Here is a 24,842-nt window from a genome sequence, read left to right on the forward strand (position 1 = left end):
TCTTAGAGGGGGATCCCGCACAGCTTCTTAGCAGGAGATGCAGGCCTTTGGGTGGGAGAATTCTTCCTCGGGCAGGACTGACCCTACAGTGCAAGATACGTAGCATATTTGGTCCAGGGGCCCCAAGAGCCAAGAATAGCTCATCTCTTCACACACAACCAACACACCCACCCCCCGCCAATCACTATGACAATCAAAACTGTTTGCAAGCCCAGGGAAGCAGCCCACCCTGCGAGAACCACTCCAAGAGCAGCTATTCCACTGCCAGCCACCACCTTCCGTCTTGACTCGGGGTGAGGAGTGCGTGGGAAATGTTCTGAGCTCTAAGCCCTCAATAATCACAAGAAGTGACCCCAAAAGCCTCATTCTCATGCACGCTCCCCTCCCCAACACAGACACCTTCCACTCCCCCAAGCTGTGTTCACGTCCTTGCTCCTATTCCCTACCCTCCAATTCATGATAAAAACCCTCTGTCTGCCTCCAGGTGCGGGGGAGGGGAGCCCTCTGCACAAAGCTGCTTTCTCTCCCTGAAGAGTGACTCTGATGCCGTCTGCGGGCACCTTCCCAGACCCCCATCCCACCCGGCACCGTATGCCGGCCGCCAGGGACTGTCTTGCTTGTCCACCGCAGACCGGAAGCTCTGATGGCAATGGCCATGTCTCCTTCCCGTCTGAGTTCCCCTCAGGCCCAGCAGTGGGCAGCCAAGGATGCAGACCGTGGAGCCAGAACTGGGTTTAAATCCCAAGGCTGCCACTGTTACTTACGTGGCCGTGAGCAGGCCACTTCTTAACCTCCCTGAGCTCAGCCTCCTCCTCTTTAAAAGGAGCATCACCCCCAGAATACCAGCTTTAAAGTGGTGGTTGTGGGACTTAATGAGAAAATGCCAAGCCCGACGTATTCAGGAAAGAGTAGACTGCTGTACCATCCCAGAGAAGCTTTGCTTGTATCACCTCATGTGATCCTGCACCCGTCTCCTCGAGCGGCTCCCCCAGACCCCATCTGTCCCCATGCCGTGACTGTCAGCTCTAACGGTGCTCACGAGCCAAGTCACATGGAAGCAACATGGAAGAGCAGTTGGTTCTCCCTTGGGGAAGGATGGAGCGAGGGTGAAGAGAAAGGAGGGGGCAGATTTAAACAGCTTTTGAAAACGGTTCAGACTTCACTGATCACTTCTGACCTCCTTCTCGAAGGAGGATCTGGAGTTTGCAAGGCAGAGGAGGCTCAGGGTCAGGTAGGCATAAAACATTTGGACAGGTTAATAGAACAATCTGGAAAGGATCAGACTATGAAAGCATTGAGAGTCATCGAAGGGACTCGTACTGTCTTCCTACCTCAACTTACAGATTCCCAGCTTTGCCAACAGCTCGCTTTCTCTCTCCGGGAAGGTGGTCTGCCTCTGGCAGGAGCTGGGATGCTGGGGCTGGCCACAGCCCGACCGCACAGCAACCTGGAGCATGCTCCCTTCTCTCTCCTCCTGCCTGCCCTCTTCCCTAGGAAGCGAAACCACACAACGAACCAGGAGGGCGAGCTTCTCCTTAGGGCCACACTGGAACATGCCTGAAGCCGTCACAGCCTCGCGGGTCTGCTCCTGAAATCTCATGTAGAATTTGTCACAACCAAAAAGCCTGTTTCTACCAAAACCTTTCCCTCGGTGCTTCCCCCTCCTGAGTACTCTGGTTCACTGCAGGGTTCTGCTTATCCAGCTGGTGCTGAAAAAGAGAAACTGAGAGCTAATGAGTTCTCACCATGGTGTTCATCTCAACGCTTTTCTCAAAATGCCTACTTTTACAACACACAGTTCCTAAAACTCACCCATCGCTTCTGCATGGCCAAGCTCAGCCCCTGATGCGGGCAGGGGAGCCTCTGATATTATTTATCCTTGTTCTTGGAAGAAACAACCAGAGCCCCCTGAACTTGAGGCTGCTGGATTACAGAGGCTCCCCGGAGAGGCTGGCATGTCCAGGGCGGCCGTGTGAGGACAGCAGGCAGCAAAGCGCTCGTCCTGTGAAAAACCATTAAAACCCACCAGGACGAACCACCTTGGCTGCGCCATCCGCCTGAGTTTATGATTGTCTTTTCCCCACTCTTATCCAAACAGCCTGGACAGACAGCTTGTTTATGAAGGGCTCTGAGCGGCCCCTCCCAGCAAGAGGTGATGACAGAATCACGGGGGTGTTGTGGCCGCACTGAGCCCAGCTGAGAAAATCTCAGGGGAGGCAGTGGGACCAGCCAGGGACTGGCTCTCTGTCCGAAACACACCTGCCCAGAAAGAGGTGGCCGGTTGCTCAGTAGTTGCTCAATAAATACATTGAATGAGTAATGAAACAACCATCAAAAGCTTTACCCACAGCCTGGGAAAAGGTATGAACAAGAGAAGCCAAAGTTTTTCCAAAACACACAGCCCACCCCTGATTCTAACTCTCCTCCTCTCAAGAAATTTGTTTTCGTTTCTGAGGTTGAGTGTAGAGATGACACTGAGAATTTTTGTTTAAAATACTTAAGATTTATCTGCTCCCTGAAAAAAAAAAGGGGGGAAATATAGAAGAAAATCCTGTGACCCAAAGCGCAATTCATATTATATATACATGTATATTTTTTCTTTTATAAATTTGAGACCACTTTGGAGATACAGTTTCATAACCTACATTTACATACCATGCTCTTTATCAAGCACAGAAAAATCCAGAAGCTACATTTTCTTCACTCCTTAGCAGAGGTGCAACCACACTGCATTCCTGAAGGTCGAAATTTTTTGTTTGGTTGGTTTTTTCACTAGAAATACAACAGTTTTTAAAGAGAGGGGAAAAAAAATAAAAATAAATGGCCCAACCAAGTAAAACCAGGGTCAAGACTTGGTGTCACTGTGGGCGACCGCAGCAGAGACTGCCCTTTTCCTATCTGAAGGCCTTCTCCTCACACGGAGGTTAATTTGTTTCGTTAATCTCAACCGAGATAAAGGCTATCTGTGTCTCCAGGAGATTTCTCCTCCTCCGCCCTGAGGGGCAGCATTCCTCTTCTAAAGAGAAGGCACTAGACAGAATCGTGCACACCACTCCTCTCCTCGGACAGGTCCACGGCCTCCCCGGGATGAAGAGGCAAGCAGCCTCCACACAGCAGCGTCAAGGACACAGCTGCAGCCTCCATCCGTCCCGCGGACCTGCCTCTCTCGCCCCGAGGTGGAATATGCCAGCTACCACGAACGGCAGGTTGTTCCTCTCTGGTGTCTCTCTACCTTTGTGCATGGGACCTGGCCTTCCTAGACTGTTGGCCGCTTCTGGCAAACTCCTGCTCATCCTTCAAGACCCCGCCTGAGTGGGAACAGGTCTGGCTTTCTCCGATTCCCACAGACAGACCCCCGTGCCCCCATGGCACTTTGTGAATGCTGCATTTTGAGCGGTTTTCCGCTTGCATTTGATAATCTTCAGCTTCCCCTCCGGACAGTGAACTCCTGAGCGTAGAGGTCAGGACCATGTCTTAACTTATCTCTCTATACTCCCACACACAAGGCACGCGGTGGGAGTTCAAGAAATGTTTGCTGAAGGAAAAGAAAAATCCAGTCTCATCCTCGTGGCCTGAACCTGATACCCTCAGCTTGAGCAGGAATTCCTCCCCAGCCCCCTCAGCATGTCCCTTGTATAAGTCAAAGTGTTCCTTTTATGGCTTTATGGCTTAAACTTTTTCTTCAGTCAGGCTTTTGTTTCCTCCTTTCCCCGGAACAGCAGCCTTAGTGATTTCACTAGGCCAAACAAAATAAAGAGATAATACGAAACTAACCGAATCTACTGATAGACACGCTATCCTTCTAATGCCCAGAACAACAACCCTCGGCGGTGGTTACTGTCACCACCATTTCACAGACGAGAAAACCGAGGCTCAGGGAGGTTAGGCCACCGACAGGAGTGAGGAACAAAGTCAACGTCCAAACCCTGTTTCACTCCAGAGTTTGTGCCACAGGCTTCCTCCGTTAAAAAACTGAGGCCACAGGTTTTGAAACATCCTAGTGAAGAAGAGCCTCAAAGCACCTCTTGTTTGGTTTCTGCCCCTTCCGATAGCTGAAGGCACCACGTAATGAGCAGATAATCCCCCTGCTGTCCCGAAGTTGTAGGCAATGATCAATCATACACACACACACACACAATCAATAACAGCGGCTTACACAAGAGCTTTATCTCCACAAAAATCCAGAAGCGTGCCGCCCAGGGCTGGAATGAGAGCTCTGCTCCACATGCAGATGTAGGCCCGCCCCACTCACTGCTCTCCATCCCTGGGTGGGGCTCTTGTCCTCATGGTCCAAAACCGCAGCATCTGCATGCCAGGCAGACAGAAGGAGGGAAGATGAGAAGAAGGGGCATCCTCCAGCTGTCTTTGAATGAAGGCTCCTAGAAGCTAGCCCATAACATTTCCACTTACCACCCACTGGCCAGAACATAGACTCACAGCCAGACCCAGCTGCAAAGGGAGGCCAGTCAAGGATCAGGTGCTCCCTCATCTCAAAATAAGAAGAGAACATATATTGGGAAATAACTAACAAGCTGTGCCACAAAGGGGAAATTAAGGAAGAGTACGAGTGTGTTCTGGAACCAGCTCTGCTCTCACCAGCAGAAAGGTAACCTTGGGCAATAGGGGACTAAGGAAGGGAAAGGGAAGTAACATTTAACGAAGGCCTGTTATGTGTCTGTCACTCTACTAGGCACTGGGGGCCCCACTGGGAACAAGACAGCCATAGTCCCTGCCCTTAAGGAGTTTATAGCTACCTAGGGGTAGAATAGAAATTCCAACCCAACCCACACACATTCATCTCCTAGGGCTGCATAACACTGGTGATAAACTTGGTGACTTAAAAGAACAGAAATTTATTCTCTCCCAGTTCTGGATGCCTCAGTCTGAAGTCAAGGCGTCAGCAGGGCCACACTTCCTCCCCAGGTTCCAGAGGAGAAACCTTCCTTGCCTATTCCAGCATTTGGTGGCTCCGGGCATTCCTTGGCTTGTGGCCACAACACTCCAATCTTTGCCTCTGTCCTCCGACGGCCTTCCCTTCTGTCTCTCCTTTTCTGTCTCTTATAAGGACACATGTCATTGGTATCAGCGTCCACTATGGTAATTTAGGATGATCTCATCTTGAGACCCTTAATTATATCTGCAAAGACCCTATTTCCAAATAAGGTCACATTCACAGGTTCTGGGGATCAGGACATGTAGGGGCCACCACTCCATCCACGTAACTAGTAAACTCATAGAGCAAAATCACTGTCTCCTGTGGTATCAAGAGGCCATTCAGCATCATCATTCAGAAGCCTATCAATACCAAGTACAATTAATTATTTCATCGTGAGCTACTCAAAACACACATGATTAAACCTAGGATTACACATCACAAGGGATGGGTGCCAAAGGGACAAGTCCAAAGGCATGACCCCTCAACTCCTATTGGCAAGGTCCTTTTTCTAAACAAGGACACATTCACAGACTCCAGGGTGTGGACCCTTCCTTTTAGGAGCCACTACTCAACGCACTACATGACAAAAGGCCTGCTTGGGATGAATGTCTTCATCATTCTGAAACTCCGGGTGGCTAAGTCTGCTTCCACAAGCCTATACACAGCAGCCTGAGTGGAGGGCATGGTGCTAGGCACGCTGGGGGTCTCAGGGACAGGTCAGAAAGAGTCCAGACCTATTCAGTCATCTATGGAAGGTGTCAGACAACAACACAGGTGGCCATCCAGAGCAGAGCCAGGAGAAAGGTCCGGACACAGAGTTATGAAGTCCCAGGAGGAGAGTCATCTGGTTCAGGGATCAGGAAAAGCTTCACGGAGGTGACAGACCCCAAAGGCTAGACCAGATTTCAAGAGGCAAGAGTGGAACTCAGAATTCTGAGCCCACGGTCTCTTCCTCATCCCCTTGCACTCCCAGGAGACCCTGGGACAAAGCCTTCCTTCACCTTCCTGGACTTCACTGACCTCTCACTTCATTTCTGCCTCAGCCAGCCAAGGAGCCCTTTCCGTGAACACAGACAATAGAAATAGCACCTTGTGCAAACAAATGCACTGTCTTGTTCACGCTAATTGTTCTTATATAAACTGAGTTTCTAGCACCTGCTCTTTGAAACACTGCGATCTTGAACAATCCAACCGAAAAATTCACCGTCCACCTCGTCATTCAAGGAGTTTAGGCAGTCCCAGTGAGATGTCAGCACACTGGGGAACACAAAGTCAGGAGAGACAAACCCCTGGCCTCGAGAAACAACAAGGAGCTCCGTGGACGCCGCTTCCTAGATGAAGAGCACAGAATGACGTAACCAAGTAAGTGCCTTACGGAGAGAAGGTGAGTCAGCACATGCGAGGTCCTGTCCCTGAGGCTGGTTTCCCCTCGCTCCCCCTCGCGCCCCCATACGCTTTCAGACCAGGAAACACAGCGTTACAAGCTCCTTCCTATTAGAGAACAGATCCTATTTTTTTTGCGGCACGCCAACCACTCTTAAGGATTGTTGAAACTCTTTGAATGCTTATAAATAAGCCCAGGAAGTAAGACTGAGGAGAATGAACAACTACAGATCACTTTCTAGCATTTCCAACATATTTATTCCATTTTCTTCACGGTTTCATGTCGCAGTTACTCATACTGATTGACTGAAGAAAAAAGAAAAGAAAAGAAAACTGGAATAAAGTCGACCCAGATGTGCACAGCGCCTCGCTCTGGGAAAATGTGCACAGGCCACGAGGCTTCACACACTTGAAAGGCAGCAGGAGGAAGAGGCCGCACGGAAGGAGGCTTCTTTCTGAGGGTCTTTAACTGCAGCAAGAAGGTCAAGTGGAGGGCAACACAGCTGTGACGACTGTATCTCAGCCAAACGTCCCAGCCATGGCTCCCAGACCTTCCTGGGGACAAGGCGGAAGGGAGAGGCATGGGGTGGCTTCCAGGGGCCCTTGAACCCACCCATCACGAAATGGCATCTGAAGACAACTTCCATATACCACTTTTTTCCAAATGCATACAGATGCTGTTGTCATTAATAAAATCCACATTTACTAAAAGCGACTGTATTTCTAGTATTTTTTTCACAAGTACTTACTGAACAGAGAGATGCTATAAATGTAATGAGCATCCGCTCAGCTCCGTTTCCTAGGTTAACAGACAAGCGCCTGAGGAAAAAGTATATTAAAGCTTTATGGGAGGAGGAGGGTGCAACCCCAAGGTAGGAAGTAGGAGGGAAGAAGAGAGGTGAGCTAGGAACAGAGACAAAGCAGAATCGAGGCAACTTAGTGGTCCCAAGCAGTCACAATGCCACAAGGAACTGCTGGCCGGTCGGTCATCAGCACAAGGCTGTACAGAACCCACCGTGGCTTCAGCACAGCCTCCTTCTCTCCCGCCTCCCCTTGGCCAAGGGCCTCCCACGGGCCTTGAATCCTCTGCACATCTGGGTTGTATGAGCCAGCCCCACGGAGAGCGCCTGGAGGCCGGTGCCCACCCCCCGCACAGAGCTTCACCGGAGCCCCGGCAGGGTGGGAGCACTGCCTTCCAGGTACGGATGGAGTCAGGCCTAGGTGCCCACACTGCTGGGCTCTGCCCAGCGGGAGCCACGGATGCTGGGCTGCAGGCTTGTCCAGGGGAACGAGGCGGTGGTAAGGACAGCCAGCTCTCCACCGAGCAAGCAGCCTCGGGCCTGGGAAGCAAGTTGTGAGCCATTCTGAGGAGGTGCATAATCTGGGCGCCACACAACTATCCGTGGGCAACCTCTATCGTTTTCTGTTACTAAAGATGGGTTCTTAACAGTATGTGCAAATTAAGGAGACTTTGTTCAATACATATTCATATACCCACCAACATACCACTAAGAAAAAATTTGGGAGAGTTTTACGTCCCAATGTTAACAGTATGAAGGCAACATTCCCTGGAGTTGGAATACTTTTTATTATCCTCTTTTTTGCTCGTCTGTATTTTACCTACATAATAAAATAATAAACTTCTCTTACAAAAAAAAGACTAAGTCCTCATATAAAAAGATGCTGGGAATCACAGGCCCGAGCTCATGAGTCATGGAGGAATCAGCATTTCTGTCCTATTTCCAAGGGTGACCTCATCCTTTTCTTTGCTTCGCCTCTTCATTTAGAAACAAAAGGCTCCAGCACTTCATAAGAGAGCCTGGTTCAGTGAGAGAAACATGTGCTTTTTGCAGTGAAAGACCTAAGTATGAGCTGCACCACCTGCCAATTCTTGGCTATTTGATCTTGGCAAATCCTGACCTCAGCTTCCTCATCTGTCAATTGGGGGTGATAATGGACCTGCCCCACAGAGTCATTCTCAGGAGCCAGTTTCATAATATAAATCAAAATAGTCCAGAAGCGACAACGCACTCACAATGCACTAGATATTACCTTAAAGTTATGAAGGGTTTGTGACTCAGGAGAACATAGATTTTGGATACGGGAGGATTTTTAGATTCATAATGAGACTGAAGAGCAATAAGGACAGAGTTCTTCCTCTTGCCGTGGGGCCGGGATGAAGACAGCTGCCTGAGACCACAGACAAGCTCTGGAACCTCCTGGCAAGAACTGAACCTGAACTCGGGCAAACCTGCCCACTGCCAGGCGCAGAGTTTCCAAGGTTTTAACAGGGGCTTCAAAAACTCACTTAATTTTATAACCAAAGGGATCGCAGCTTAATCTCACATTTTACAGATAAAAAAGCAACGCTCAGTCAGCTACACAGCATGACTCAGCCAAGGTCGCAGGTCTGTGGAAGAGCTGTCTTTTGCAATCACAAAATAACAAGCACAACTTGAGTGTCCGTGACACGCCTGGCATGCACTAGACACTTGACACAGTGGTTCCATTTCATTTTGAAAACAACTCTGTGAGGTGAGCATCAATGGCGCCCGTGTCGGAGAGGCAAGCAGACTCAGAAAGCTGAAGCCACTTGCCTGAGGTTGCACAACAGAGCCAAGAGTAGGCCGCCAAAGCCCATATTCTTCACCTGTTAGACTCACCTCCAGGGGCGTCCTCAAGTTCCTGCCCAGCGTGCTGCCACCCACCATGGTCCCAGGAGAGGTAACCCCCACCGTCCACCTAGACCACCCCACGCCTAGGAGACATTACCTCGTTCCCAGCATAAATGAGACCTAGAGCGTCCAGGGTGAGTGTTACAGAGAAAGAGGTTCATCATCTGAGCGGCTTCATGTTTTGTCTTTTAAAATAATTCTTATTGTCTCTTCTCCTCCCAAAATCCAGCCAAGGAACGATAGCCGCATCCTCATTTCTGGGGGAGTCATTTTGGTTTCCTCCTGGGCTCCTCTGAATTCAATTTTCACAGCTTTTCTCCCTGGCCTTTGGCTCTGGATAAAGTGACATTGCACTATTCGCTTCTGTTTTGACTTGGGAAAATTTGTGGCTTTTCTTCTGACCAAAAAAATAATAATTCTTTCGACAAAAAAATAATAAAGTTTCGTGTATAACCGAAAGAGGGTTTTCTTCTTTGTGCACACGCCTCACTGGTGAGCAAAATCAAGAATGTTCTTTCAGAACCTTAAAATAAAACTAAAGCACATATGTTCTGTAGAAAGCATTGTTTGACAAGATCGAGTTACCTCAGGAGAGGGAAGTGAGTTCGCTAACTGGGCCCCTTGCACATCTGAATCTCCCCCGTGACTCTGACAGAGAGGGTGGGGTACGGGGGTTAAGCCCCCCCAGGTGCATCTGGGTAACGACCCTCTGGACACCGACTACAGAGCTGACCTTGAGCAGGCACCGGAGGGGTCAAGGGAACCGACACAGCTGGATTTGCATTTAAGAGAAATCCACGGAACAGGCCTGAATATCCACAACTGGGTGAGATTCTGGGAAAGGTCACTCAAGACACACAGAAAATGCCTCTTACAAACACACACACACACACACCCTGACAGCACATGAGCTCCTGAGGTGAGACCATATGTTTCCAACACAATCTGAGCTTTCTATCAAAGAGGACACAGGAGAAGTGACCAGTCCTGTAATCAATATCAGAGAGCACGTCTCAGGTCACCAGGACCTGTATCCCTGTGTGTACCAACGAGGAGTTCACTCTGAAATGTGCACAGAGAGGGATGGAATTTCATCACCAGTCTGTTTTGGTTGGTGACCTAGAAAAGGGCCTCAAAGCAATCCCATTCCCCAAGATCTGCTCTTCCCTTGTTATAAAGGCGTTGTATTTTCCCTGTGCTTGGATAAGGTCCAGTGGAAATGACAGTTAGAATTCAGATTATTGGGGCCAATCCGCGGCCAAGTGGTTAAGTTCGGGCGCTCCACTTCAGCGGCCCACGGTTTCGCCAGTTCAGATCCTGGGCACAGACCTAGCACCGCTCATCAGGCCACGCTGAGGCGGCGTCCCACATGCCACAACTAGAAGGACCCACAACTAGAATATACAACTATGTACTGGGGGGGTCTTGGGAGAAAGAAAAAAGCAAGATTGGCAACAGATGTTAGCTCAGGGCCAATCTTTAAAAAAAAAAAAAGAATCCAGATTATCGAAGGGCGCTCTAAATGGGAAGGTTTGATTACATTTGGCCAGTAATCAGTAATAATCATAACATTCTCTCATCTACATAGTCCCAGTAATCTCAAGTGCCTTGTTTTATTTTGATTATTAGTGACTTAAATAACAACAGCTTTACTACTTGAAGAACAGGCTGTAAGTCATGGTGAAATTTTCTCATTTTCTTTATGAGACTATTTGACTATGTCTGTAGTGTCTGAATCCAGTTCCTTTTTTCTAATGTTAAATTACACTCTCGTCTTCAGCCTCTTCTTCCCAAGCACAACTGAGGCCAAGCCAGAATGTCAACAGAATGAGCTTTTCCACGATGGTGGGAGTCCATCACCACAAATGCTTTGCCATGACCCAAAAAGACAAACCGTAAATAGACATGTTTGACAGCTTTTTCCATCCTCAACTTGACTAGCATTTTCCCATTTTATTTTTAAATCTACATCCACTTTTATACACTATATATCAATTAACATAAACTTGCATACACTTTGTTCATTACCATGGTGTTAGGAAGATTATTATTTTTTTCCACCTACGGAGAAACTTTTAAAAATATTAACTGTTCATGACTTCAAGAGCTTTATACTCCCTTCCCGTCCACTATTCTCATTACTCGTTCATTCAAAAACGTGCGGTCTTCCTTTGGAACCCCTTGAAGTGAAGCAGGGTTTGTATTCACCCGTCATTTACCATTGTTTAGCTCTAACACAAGATTGGAATTTTTTCACCTTTATGATCCAAACTTCCCCAACCTTGGCCATAAAAGTCACACACATTTATTAAAGAAAACTTTGAAAATGTAGAAAGGCATAAAGAAGAATATTAAAACAACTCATAATCCCACCACCTAATTTTAAAATCTTAACATCCTGGTGCGTTAAAGACTGTCGTGAGGCAGAGCATTTGAAGAAAAGTTTTTAATTAAAACATATATAGTTTTTAAAATACCTTTAAATCCCTGAGTATGCCTTTAAAACCAACAAACACTTTCCCTATTACTTATAGAATCTAGCAGTTGGAAACGGCTGTAAAGATACCCAGCTCAACGGCCCCCGCGGGGCCCAGGCCGTGAAGGATTTGCGGGCCGCGCGTGGCTCCGTCAGGCTCCTGACCGCCCTCTCGCCTCCCTGCTCCTCTGCACGCCGGCAGACTCGCCTCCGCTGTTCGTTTGGCAAGGTGGCTGAGGGGCTGCCCTAAGACGGGGCCCAGCGAGGGCTCTTAGCCACAGGGAGGCTGAGGAGCTACAACCAGGAGCCAAGACGCCAGGCTGGGTAGGAGCCCCCTGGGGCAGCCCCGGGGAGCAGGCTAGGGCTGTGTCTTAGTGCCTCGGGCTGCCACAACAAAGTACCACAGACTGCGGGGCATAGACAACAGAAGCCTATTTTCTCACCCTTCTGGAGGCCAGAAGGCCTAGATGAAGGCGTCGGCAGGGCTGGCTTCTTCCTAGGCCTCTCTCCTTGGCTTGCAGGCGGCCGTCTCCACCCTGGGCCCGCCTGGCTTAATCTCTTCTTCTCATAAGGACGCCAGTCACATTAGATGAGGGCTCTCCCTAATGACTTTCTTTTAACTTAATTTCTTCTTTAAAGGCCCAGTCTCCAAATACACTTATATTTTGAGGTACTGGGGGTTAGGACTTCAACATCCGAATTTTGAAGGGAACACAATTCAGCCCACACCAAGCTGTTTAAAGCTGCTGTTAGTCTGGCTGAATTTTGGGATTTGGGATTCAATGAACTGAAAGGTGCAAACACGGGGTGGCAAAGGAAACAACTGGCAGGTCTGAGAACCACATGCCTAGTGTTCTCTGGAAATCTCAGATCCTGAGGAAAAGAGCATGGGATTGTGAGTCCAGAGCATGGCGATTTCCAACTCCGCCACCTCCTGGCTCTGAGACTTTGGGTGCGTTCCCTGTTTCTCCAGGCCGCAGTGTCCTTCTCTAGAGCAGGTGGGCCCAGCGTCCGTTTAAAATGAACAGCTAAACTCTCGATGAGCCCCGTAAACCAAGAAAAGCACACAACACGCAGATTTGCTCCCTGTGAATCACAAACCCATCACACTCCTCCCCAGAGATGCCCACTCCCAGCTGACGTTTGTGCCCTCCACGCGGGGCTCCCCTGAACAGACGCCCCAACCTAGCCCCCTTCTCCACTACTCGACTAGCCCAGAGGCTGGCCCCCCCTGTCCTCCGCCAAGGTCTAGGACACCCCTCCCTTCTCTGCCAGATCGCCCAGGCTTAAGAGCCTGCTCAGAGGCAGCTCCTTCACGAGACCGTTCCCAAGCAGAGGTGGTCTCTCCTGCACTGTCTGGTTGCCACCTCTCTTACTGCACGTTTGTCATTCTCCCTAGCCTCACCATTATTTCTTTAACTATCTACACAGACCCTCAAGTGTAAAAGAGAACTACGGTGCACTACCATTTCTAAGGAGGGGAAATGAGAAAATACACAGGTGTCGGCACAGCAGTGCCAAAAGGAGCATCAGAAGGTTACAGCAGGAACCAGTAAGACTGACTGCCTCTGGAGTGGGGTGAGTATGGATGAAGGGGGGCTGACGGGGGGTGGGGTGGGGCAGAGGATGGTGAGCAGGGACACATCTTTGAGAATTCCTTTCTGTATAGCTCTGACTTTTAAAAACTTATTGTTTCAATCCAAAGAACTTGAACTTAGCAATTCCAAAAGTCCCACGCAACCCTATGTTCATTGCAGTATTATTTACAATAGCCGAGACGTGGAAGCAACCCAAGTGCCCATCAACTGATGATTGGATAAAGAAGATGTGGTATACACACACACACACACACACACACACACACACACACACACACACAATGGAATACTACTCAGTCATGAAAAAGAATAAAATCGTCCCATTAACAACAACATGGATGGACCTTGAGGGAATTATGTTAAGTGAAATAAGCCAGATAGAGAAAGACAATCTCTGTATGACTCCACTCATATGTGGAAGTTAAACATGTAGACAAAGAGAACAGATTAGTGGCTACCAGGGGAAAGGGAGGATGGGGGTGGGCAAAAGGGTGAAATGGTGCACCTACAACATGACTGACAAACAAAAATAATGTACAGCTGAAATTTCACAAGGTGAAACTATCATAAACTCAATAAAAATTTTAAAAATTATATTCTTTCACACATAAACAAACACATAGGTAGGTAAATAAAATCAATAAGGATGGGTAAAAATCAACCTAAAATGGAATACAAACTAAACAAATGAACCTGATTACAATTCAGATGAATGACATCATCAAGAGGGAGACAGGAAGGGAAAATCACCCTGGCACCCCAACTCCGACTTCTATCAAAGAAAATACACTTTTTCCTCCATCTGGTAACTGGACCTATGAAGATTTAATGAAGAAAAGGGGAGGAGGGTGCATTATAAAAAACATTAGCTAACCACCGATTTAGTCCATTTAGAGAGGATACGACAGAGATTGTCAGATGTCTACCCAACAGCCAATCTCCCTCTTTCCCTTCGCCACGGAAACCTACTGGAGACAGCATCGTGCTAGGCTGAAAATCTCCTAAAACCGAGCCACCCTTGCAGCGGGGGCGGTCATGGGACACAGTTCAGCCCATGAGATGAACTTGGAAGTAACTGGGGGAGGGGTTCTGAACAAGGTCTTCAACGGGGCTGACTCAGTGGGGCCGGCCCTTTGCCGTCCTCCCTTCTCCCTGTCAAGAACATGGACGTCAGGCAGAAGGTGGACCAGCCACCTGTGACCACAAGATGACAAGCACACCCTGAGGATGACTGAGGGAAAGAGAAAAGGAGTCTGGGCCCCAGAAGACATTGGGGAGCTCACCTGTTCTTGACATGAGAAAATTAAGTAATGTGTTTCTCCATAACTTTTTAAGTCAACACTTTTCGGGTCTCTGTAACACAGAGCTGAATGCGATTCTGACCCAGCTGAGGCCAGTGACAGATTTAGGATCCACACCTCTTAACTCTGAGCTCAGGGTTCTTTCAACCACAAGCGCCACTTACAGGTAACCGATAAGCTCCTGTGACGCGTCCAGCCCTGCGCAGATGCCGCCCTCCTATCTACAAAAAACAGAGTCGCTATTAGTGCATACTCAGGTCTGATGAAACTGGGATTGGGCAGTTTCCCCGGTTACTGTTGATCCCATCACTTCACAGGAAACTCTCTGAATTACGTTTAAAACTTGGCAGAGGACAATTCTTCCTTCTTGTCCTTTTAACGAGGTAATAGACAAAGAATCTTTTGGAGCTGAGGATAAGCTCTTCTCCTACACCTGTGGACTGAGACTGAAGCTATTCGGAAAAGCCTTGGAGACCTGCCCTCGAAAGCACGACTTGGCTCTCCCAAGGTTTGGCTGCTCAGTAACACGCCATGAGGCATCTCTCCTTACTCCCATTTTCCGCGCACCTTCCTCCTCCACTTTACTGGGGGCTTAGAGCATCGTAATGCCATTCTCTCTCATTTCTCTGTCTTCCTCACTAGCTCGTTAGCTTCCTGAGGGCAGGGCGTTGGGTCCATTACTTGCACTGTGTACCACAACCTCCACCTCACGGGAGTGCTCCTCATTAATAAAAGGACGGAGAGACGTGCATGATCCTTAGAGCATGGGTTATACTGGACCTCAGAGAAACAAAATACATACTTAAGAAGCTTAATTTTGTGCCCTTTAGAAAAAAAAATTCATAAAAAGAGCTTTTACTTGAAAATCAGGATAGTATTTTGGGGCTTTTTTGGAATTCAAAAATTCATTTAGAATCAGACTCTGTTCATTGATTTAAGGTGAATTCTTCTCGCTAAAATAGTTAAAGACATTCTTAGAATCTGAAAAGTGGAATTAATTTTTACTGAGTCCATCTGGCTAGAAATCCCAAAACCATGCAGGAGCACTCCAGACCCCGAAGCATCCTCTGTTACAGCGGCCGACACAGTACCGACTTAGTCAAGGAGTGTAAACTGGGGATGCAGGGGAGCAGCCAGCAACACCCAAGGCCAAACGTAAAGACGTTCTGTAGGCGATCAGCTGCCGGGTCAGAGTCCCCAGCGGCACAGAGCAGAGGGTGAATAATCCACATGACAAGGATGAGTCGCAGCCACGCCCCAAACCAGCAGGACCCCCTCTCATTCCCCAAGTCAGTCTTGTAAACACCAACACTCATTCCGCACTCAGGGTAGCTACTTACTGCAGGCCAGGAGCCCCGCGAGGTCCCGGGGGACAGAGAAGGTCACACCGCCCGGGAGCCTGCTCTGGCTCCCCCACTCCCTCACTGCATGACCTGCAGACTGTGCAGCCCCTCTGTGCCTCAGTGTTCTCGTTTGTAAAGTGGGGTCATAACAACACTACTTCATCAGGTTGTTTTAAGGATGAAGAGTATGCAATGTGTATAGAAGAGTGCCTGGCCCGCAGCAGGAGCCACGTGAAGTGTTAGCTGTTACCATTATTTGTTCCATGAATGATGAAGAAATGACACTATGAGGAAATATTCATGAGATACTTAAATTTTAAAAAACTACATTTCAAAACAGACAGTAAGACGTAAACTTAATATATAGTAATTGTTGTTAGAGCCGTGGAGTGAATTCCTGCCTGGTCTTTCTGCGCCATCCTCTCACCTTCAGACAGCGCTCCGCTGCTGTTCACAGGGCTTTCAAGGCCAACTTTCCAGAAGTGGGTGGCCAGGTCCTTCCTCCCAGTCCATCCAGTCTGGTAGCTCTGCTGAAACCTGTCCACCATGGGGGACCCTGTGGAATGTGAAATCCCAGTGGCATAGCTTTCAGCATCGCAGCAACACACAGCCGCCAAAGTATGACAACCAACAGGCAACAGACAGGATGTATGATACGTATGAATAGAAAACAGACTGGTGGAAGCTAAAAATATGAATAGCGGCTTACTCGTAGACGTGAGATTACAGATTGTTTTTGTCTTCTTCTCTATATAACTTCTACCATAGGAAAACAACAATCTCATTAGTGTTAATAATGCTGGCCTCAGTTTCCCAGTCCATGGGATAGGGGCAGCCCTGCCCGTTCTCTAAAATGCCTGAGGCTCTCCCCGCCCTCAGCGTCGCCCTCTGATGCACAGTTACCAGAAGGTGGGCCAGGGAAAAGGAAGTCCACACAGTGACACCTCCTCTCCATGATGGCAGAAGGGCCTCTTGGAATACCTCTCGTCAAAGCAACTCAGACTCGGTGGTGAGCACAGAATTTGGAAGGAGGAGTAAACAGACCTGTCTTACGGGGTTAACTTCAGCAACGCCAGCCTCACGACATCCTAAATCCCTCGACACTTCTTCCAGCCCCGGATTTTGTGGTGACAGACGGTTACTGGAATCTAGAGGGCAGAAGTGACACACTCTCTAAAGGAAAAGAACCTGCCATATGGCGTCCGGCCTGCTATTTAAGTGATTTTCCCTCCTCTAACGTCGAGGAGCTGCTCCACCCCTTCATCTGGTCTGATATGAAAACCGAGAGTAACAGTTTATGGTTTTAGCAATTTTACAGCAATGTCGAAACCGCTTTGGCCAATCCTACGGAGAAATTGGAAGAACTCTGTAAAACCCAAGCAAGCACAAGGAGGTGTCTGTACAGAGAATGAAAACCATTGCCTCTCCTCCTCTTGGTGCAGCTCCACCGACAGACTCCGGTCATCCAGATGCAGCTCGGTGCCGGGGACCCACGCACCCAATATCCACGGGATGCCATTAGAATTCATGGCCGCATCTTCCACAGCAGCTGGAGCACTGCTGACAGGAGGCCTGGATTCAGGCTCTGACACCGTGGCGCGACACCAGCATCAAGCACAAGACACGGTCCCTTCCCGGCCTCGCTTCTCGTGTATGAAACAGGCACATCAGCATCCCCAGTACAGAGCTAATGTGTGAGAGCGCTTGCTGAAACGCACTGCCCTCCACAGTGTGCAAAAAGGAGGCACGAAGCGGGGACATGTTTAAGGCACAACAGGAAACAGAAGGCAAAGGCTGCAGCGTGTATGTGTGTGTGTACGTGTGTGTGTTTGTGTGTGTGCATGCGTGCGTGCGCACGGCCAGGCTGCAGCCGAAGGTCGGGCTGGTGGTGGGGCTCCGGCAGCAACTGAGTGGCACAGCCAGGCCTGTGTGTGCAGTGCCATCCATCACTTCACCAAAAAGCTTCTCACTGTGGATCTTGTGGAGAACTCAATGAGCCAGAAGCAAGAGACTCATTAGGGAGGGGAAATAAACACAGTATCCACAGCCCTCTGAGGCCATAAGGTCTACACCCCAGATCTGCGCGGAACCACCTGACCCGAGCAGAAGCACACTGCCAGGAGCAGGTCGCGTGTGACCTGGTGCTCTGCCCCCTCTGGCACTTCTCCATGGGTGGCAGGGGTACTTTATCTACTGTTTCCATAGAGAAGCACACACTTTCTGGGAGATTTATTAACTTCGTTTCCCCGTCAGAGGACAGGGAGACATTTCTGTGCCGTATTGGGTGGGCAGATCATAAAGTCACAGAGGTTAGGCAGAAGGACCAGGAAGGGCTGACGTCAAAGAGCAAGGTGGTTCTGAGAAGCCTTTCCTGACCTCCGAGCAGGGGAACCCTTCTCTTCAGTGAGGGTGAGGTCACACAAGTCACCTCTCAGGAACCTCCTGTGCTCTCTTTCTCTCTCTCCCTCCTCCCCTTCCCTTCTCTCCCTCGCCCACTGTTTCTGTCTCCCTCTTTCACCCACTCTCTCCAGCCTCTTTCTCTCTCCGTTCCTCCTTCTCTCCCTCTCCTTCCCCGCTCCTCTTCCCTCCCCTTTCACCCCTCCTTTCTTCTATCTCCTTCATTGTCTCTCCTTTTGTTTGTTTCTCCTCCTTCCTTCTTTTCTTCTCCTCTCTCCCTTTCTTTGTCTTCTCTTCGTCTTTTCTCCTTCTTTTTTTCTCTCTCTTTCTTTTTTCAATGATTGCTTGCTTATTGGATACATACCATATTAGCACCAGGTCCCATATTTGGCACATCTTTATTCTAGCAAATGGTTTCTTCTTCCTTTATTCTTCCAACAAAAAATTTTAAGCATCTATTATGGTGCCAGGTACCCAACAGAAAAACTAGTTATTTCATTTCAGAAAGCATTTATGGAACTGTTATAGTACTCTGGGAACTAGGATAAAGAATTGAATAAGATCTAGCCTTTGCTCCCAAGGAGTTCACCGGTTATGGGAGAAACACCTGTAAAGAGAAAACAATTGGTACCTGGTCTATAAGGCAGAGAAGACCAGCCGTCCAAAGATTGCGCATCCCTTTCAAGATGCAGTTATCGCTAGGAAGCGGCCAGCAAGGATCCACGTGTCTCACTGCAACCCCACCCCAGTCGTCTAAATGTGGTCAGGGAACAAAGTGAGTTCTGGCCAAAAGTGCCCCCCTCATAACCCTCCACATTCTCCCTCTCTCCGTCTGCTGGCTGGAGATTGACAGTAAATTACGGAACGGTAGAAGCCACCGGTTGAGGATGGCAGAACCTCCCTCAGCCTGGGTCCCTGAATGACCGAGTGGAGCATCTCCCAGTCTACCACAGATGGGTCTTTACATGAGCAAGAAATACACTTTTATTGTATTAAGGCACTGAGTTTTCGAGGATTATCAGTGATGACATCTAGTATTAACTAATACAAGGTGACAGCTCATTGGACAGACATTTACTAAGGGCCTTTATATGCCAGATTCTGTCCTAGGGATGTATCATCAAACAAGAGAGACACGATCCCCACCCTCCAGGGCTGATATTCTATCGGGCACCTAGCACCACAGCCGGTGCTCAAAACGTTTTTATAGAAGGTATAGTTTCAAGACTCATTGAGCTTACATTTTAGAAAAAAGGGCGAGGGAACTGAGAAATGAGTACACAAACAAAAGAAGACTGAAAACAGTGAGTGACTCAACAATCTAGAAGAAGGACACTTTCAGGATGTAGCCTGCATCTCACCGTAAGTAGAAAAGCTCTCTCCTGCTTTGCGTGATCATCAATAGGAACCCTGCCCTCTGCCCCCAACCCCAGAGGGGGGGCTATCCCACGGCAGGGATGTCTTATTTGTCTGGATATCCTGGGACCTGGCACAATGTCAGGCATTTCATAAGTGCTCAATAAACGCTGAATAAAACACAGTCTTACGCTTTAAAATCTATACATGCTATGCATATCCTTTCATTTTATCAAAGGATATTCTATATTTTTTTAAATAGTAAAAAATTAATTCAAAATATTGAAACTGCAGACTTGCTGGAGAGCAGCTCTAGCCAGGGGAGGGATAACCAGCATCCCAGACGGGCATGTGAAAGGGCCGAAGGGCAGTGAGTGCAGAGCAGGCAAAATTGTGAGAACTGCAGGAACCGCGGAAATCTTAGAGAAAAGACTGTTAATTATAACAGCTCGCCTTCCTCTGACCTGGTAGCGTCTACAAAGCATTCCCACACCTATTACTTCATTTGACGCATTTAATAGCTCTCTGGGGTAATTATTATTAACCTCCAGGAGATTAAGGGATTTACCCAAGCTCAACAGCTAATAATTAACAGTCAGAACTCGAACTCCGGTCCCCTTATTCAGCATTTGGAATAAGGCTCCCAGGTGAGGTGGGAATGTGCAAGGCACACTTCAGGGCCTCTGAGAGAGCAGGCCCCTGGAGCAGAGGGGTGAATGTGTTCACACACCACCCAGCATTTCCAGGGACTGGCTCACCTCTGCTTATGAGAAATTTTCAGGCTGTCTCATAAAGGAACCAGGAACCAGTCAGTTTTTCCCCAGCATCCTACCAATCAGCTCTTCGGCTTCACCAACATCACCATCCTACCCTGAACACGTTATTAGGAAACAGAATCCAGCTCCTTGATTAAATGAGGAAGGAACGCTTAAGCTCAACATCAATTTAAAATGAAGGGGAAGGGGGAGGAAGCATTCTCTAGTGCCTACCAAGTGTTAAGGAAATCTTTCAGAGTCAAAGAGGGACCCAGGATATACTGAGGGAGGTTTCAGACAGCATGGAGTTCAAGTTGTGGAACATAAAGTTATACAGCACTGGAGGGGTCCTGCTCGTATTTCCAGAAACACTGTCACACTCCAGGTGAAGCCCTGGTGGTCCAGGCACCGGAGAAGCCATTTTAAAATTCCACCTCCTACCGAACAGCTTCCCAAAGTGCATGTGTGTTACTTATTTGTATGTTTCTTTTAACAATATGGTAGAAGTTATTGAGAGAATATGACATGATATGAAACCTGTTTAGTAAGGGGATTGGCCGCTTTGGTCAAAGAGGAAGCACACTGTGAATGAGGATTCAAGGACTCAGCCCATGCAGGACACTGCGGATGGAAGCACGCATCATGTAGGAGGTTGGGGAGAAAGACCTCTAAGGCCCTCAAGCGACTCTGTGATCACCTGTACTGAACAGAGGCCATCCAGGACCCAGAGGAGTCATAGCTCTAATCTCATGGATGCCATCTCTAAGACATCTCTGGGCATTACTTCCTGAGCAGAAGACATACCTAGTATCAGAGAAAATTAAAAAGGTAAGATAAAATAGAAAAGTGTATCTAGAATCAAGATGAAAAGAAAAAAATTCTAAAATTTTCCAAGAATTTTCAAAAGGGCACATCTATTTAATAGCTGACTAAGTATTCAGGGCCAACGATTTCTCTGAGCCTTGGATCCCTTATGGTAAAACGAGAGAGAGAAGAGACTGACAGAGCACCTCAAAATTCTCTATCAGCTCAAACAATCTGTGATTCAATGACTTCAGGAAGAGGCAAATGGTGTACTGGGTGCTTAATTGAGAAGAGTGGATATCAACTCTTGGACTTCACCTTCTCCATCTGGGAGACTCCACATGCCAGAATCTCAGCCTAACTCCATCCTGCCTCAACTTGAAACTCCAACTTGGCAAACAGAGGTGGTCCTCTTTCTAAGTTCTAACCATCTTTTTAATGAACCAAGATACAGGGCTTATTTTCTTGAGTGGGAGGTGGGTGTTAGCCTTTACCCCAAAGTTCCAAGTCCAGAAATGTAGCCAACTTAAAGACAAGATTATATCCCACTACCCAACCAGCCACAATGAAGAAAAATGTGGATAACTATTATTCATATTTCTAAATCTGAGTGATAGGCATGTGTTCAAGAAGAACATGAGCATATCACAAGAATGCAACACACGATAATTCTGTCCAAGGATCTCTGTCAGCCCCCTACCATGGTGTTGGTTGCCATCTCTACCTTGAGAATTATGAGATTTTACCTAAAATCCTTTATAACTTTCCCAAACCCTGGTCAAATCACACACTTATATAAAATACAATCATGCCATCAGACTTTGCCCATGTTATTTGTCCTCCAAATACGTTTTAATAAAGGTATTCGAAGCTGGCTTAAATAATCTGACCTAAAAGCTGCTGTAATTCATGTCCAAGAGTTTTCTAGACCAAGGAGAAACAAGTTCTGTAGGATTTCCCACACTCCCGTCAAAGATTTGAAGGACTTTAGTCTACTTGGCAAAATAACGAAATACATTCAAGATGTATCGCTCTTGCCAGAGAAGGGGTTTTGACCTTCTGGCCAAGTAGATTCCAACCTAAGGGCCAACTCAAATAAAAGCCAGTTTTTATTCTACAATTTGTAGGCGATTTGTAACGACCATTTCCATCTTTCTCACTTTGCCAGCTCGTAATCTGTTGCCTTGAAGGAGGGATTATGCACAGGGTAGCGGTTTTTGTGTATAAACAATGAAGAATCAGATTCTCTTTGCTCCTCCTTCCCTCTTTTTCCTCTTTCACCCACCTAGCCTAGGAATCGCCCCCGTGCTGTAGAAGCCCACCCTGAACAAGATAGGAATAGACATCAGGGTCACAAAAATCAACTGCACAAACGTAAGACGTGCAATGTGCGAAGGGGGTGGGAGGTTACATGTACAGGAATGAAGGAATGAATGACAGGGGTTGATGCAGAGAGCAACACAATGGCATTCGCCATCACCGTCAACTTGCTTTCTCTTACAGTATCAACTTTTGGAACACATCTGTTGACTCGCTTTGGTAGAAGCATCCAGAGACCACCAATACCCTCGATGTCAGTCATTGAACGAAAAGACTCCTCTTATTTCCTACAAACACTGAAGCCTATAAATCCAGCAAAGAAGCCCAGAAAACAAAAAGGAATCCATGAAACAAACAAAGATTAAAAATCAAAACAAGGAAACCCACAAAAAGCAAAAGCTCTTCAGTCTAGACATCATGGAGATACATTTGAAATAAACTTATCACAAAGCGGGCTCTTTTCTGGTCACCTGACATGTAAGCAATCCCAGGCAAGCAAGTGAATAATTGTCTTCAAGGCTGAATTGAACGCGTCCTTTTCCCCTCTCTGCCCGATTCTACGTGCACCCTTCCAGGAGCTGGGTTTCACCGGGTCTCCCGCCCTCTCCCCGCACCCTGGAAGCGGAGCCAGGACCTCTGAACAGCAAGCCTCTGACATCACTGGCAGCGGGAGGTCCACAGAAGTCTGAGGTTTCACGCCTCACTGCCCTCAATACTGAACTCTCCCACGACGCTGTGCCCAGAAGACGTTTACTACCTAAAAGCACAGTCAGTCACCCCTCAAAGAAACACTCTTCCCACTGGACGCTGTGTCCACCACGGCTGGGACGGGGAAGCCATACCCACCGTGGCTGACAAAATAAAAGTGAATCCAGCCTGAAATGCGCCCTGCTGCCTCCTGCTCTCTTCCGCCAGGTGGTCCTTGGCAAAGGTACCTGAAGAGCCAAACACGCCCAGTTTCCCAGCCACCGGGGTGAAGAGCGAGGGTCAGGGAGGGACTGTGCCTTGCCACACAGCTAGTCTCTGTGACTGCAGCAGCTGGTTCCTCCTGTCATCCCCCCCACCCACCCCACGGCCCTACCCGCTTCTGTTTCTAGGAACCACGGGCTGCACAGCTGGGAGGGCCTCAGTCCTCCTCTCTCCATGCTGCAGACAAGAAAACACAAGTTTAGAGACGTTTGGCAACTTGTCCAAGTTCCTGGACTCATTAGTGGTGGCAGAGCGGGGCCAAACCCAGGAGTGCTGGTTCCAGTCCAACCCAGACTTGCACAAGTTTGAGATTCACAGCAAGAGAAGGAATGTGGGGTTCCAGGCCTGGAACAGCTGCTCCTTGGGGAAATGACATCCCCCTACCTCTGCCTTCTCAGGCTCTCTCGTGTGTAAAATAGATAGTAAATATGGCCACAGCTCACTAAGTAAACGCTCCACTCTGGTAATGTATTTAAAAGTGCTTATAGGAATATAAACACCACGGTACATAGCATTCTTCTTAATCCCACCAAGGTCCTTTCACCTGTTTGAAGGCCCATTAGGCCTCTGGGTCACATGGATTCTTCCCAGCTTGCTCTCCTCTCCTGCAGAGCCTCCCCTGGCCTCTGGGGTATTTCTAACTCACCACACAAAAAAGAGAAAGATCTTTATTTTGCTATTTTTAACAGGGCCTCAAGATACAAAGAGGTGGAAAGCTTATTGCTATAAACCGAGCACAGGAGAACTCGTGGCTCCTGCAAATCTGAAGGACACTGAGAGAATCAGCGTTCGGCAGGTGCGATTCACGGGAAGCAGTGGGACATAAGATGCTCCCACACCTGACTCACGCGGAGTGCATGCGATGCATCCCGGATGTGCTGCTCCCGAAAGTCATGACAAACACCAGGCAGAAAGCGCAGTTCTAAGACACTCATAGTCATGGTGATGAGAATAATAACAAAAGCCGCCATCTTTTGAGCTCTTTACTATATACGGTATCTTTGGGGTAAATGACACACTCTTGTACTTGGAACTGTCCTACAGCAATACAGCTTTCCAGTGGCTGAAACTGGGGAAGGTGGAGACAAAGGCATCAGTTACAGCCCAGATGACCTGCTCCCAGGCGGGCGTGCTGTCTCTCACTTTTGTATCTTTGTGAATGATTCCTGCCTGGAATTCCTCCACTCCTACCCTAATCCTCCACCTTGCTCCCCGGCTGCTTCTTTTAGCAAACTCCTCCCCCTCATCTCTGGGACACCCTCCAGCAGCTCCTCTCCTAAACAAAGCCCTCTCACCCTGTGATTTCTAATAAATCAGAAGTCACCTTGGGTTGTCACCATCTTTCTCTTTGTTAGAATCTCCCACCGGACTGTGAGCTCCCTGAGGGCAGGAAGTTTCTCTTTTCTTCTTTTTATCGCCAGTTTCTACTACAGAATTTTATACCTATTACTTCCAGCACAGAGCAGGGATAAAGTAAATGTTGAAGGAATGCGTGAGTGGAATGAATAAAGAGTTCCCTTAACATGAAT

General features: G+C 48.1%; 1 protein-coding gene and 1 long non-coding RNA gene across 7 annotated transcripts in view; one reads left to right on the forward strand and one right to left on the reverse strand.

Moving 5' to 3' along the window:
* ROR1 (receptor tyrosine kinase like orphan receptor 1) overlaps positions 1-24,842 on the reverse strand; it is a 358,639-nt gene that overhangs the window by 232,611 nt on the left and 101,186 nt on the right. Inside the window, exon 1 of one of the 6 annotated variants that reach the window (XM_070592687.1) lies at positions 23,191-23,506. The exons of the other annotated variants lie outside the window; for them this stretch is intronic. The gene's annotated coding sequence lies outside the window, so the exon portion shown is untranslated. Of the gene's footprint in view, positions 1-23,190; positions 23,507-24,842 lie in introns of those variants that run through there. 6 annotated transcript variants of the gene reach the window in all.
* On the forward strand, positions 11,534-23,756 carry LOC103553701 (uncharacterized). The gene is made up of 3 exons (XR_545517.2): positions 11,534-11,794; positions 12,902-13,048; positions 22,528-23,756. It is a non-coding gene; the product is annotated as an uncharacterized lncRNA (long non-coding RNA).

The sequence above is a fragment of the Equus przewalskii genome, chromosome 24 (assembly GCF_037783145.1).
Source record: "Equus przewalskii isolate Varuska chromosome 24, EquPr2, whole genome shotgun sequence".
In the NCBI taxonomy this organism is placed as follows: domain Eukaryota; kingdom Metazoa; phylum Chordata; class Mammalia; order Perissodactyla; family Equidae; genus Equus; species Equus przewalskii.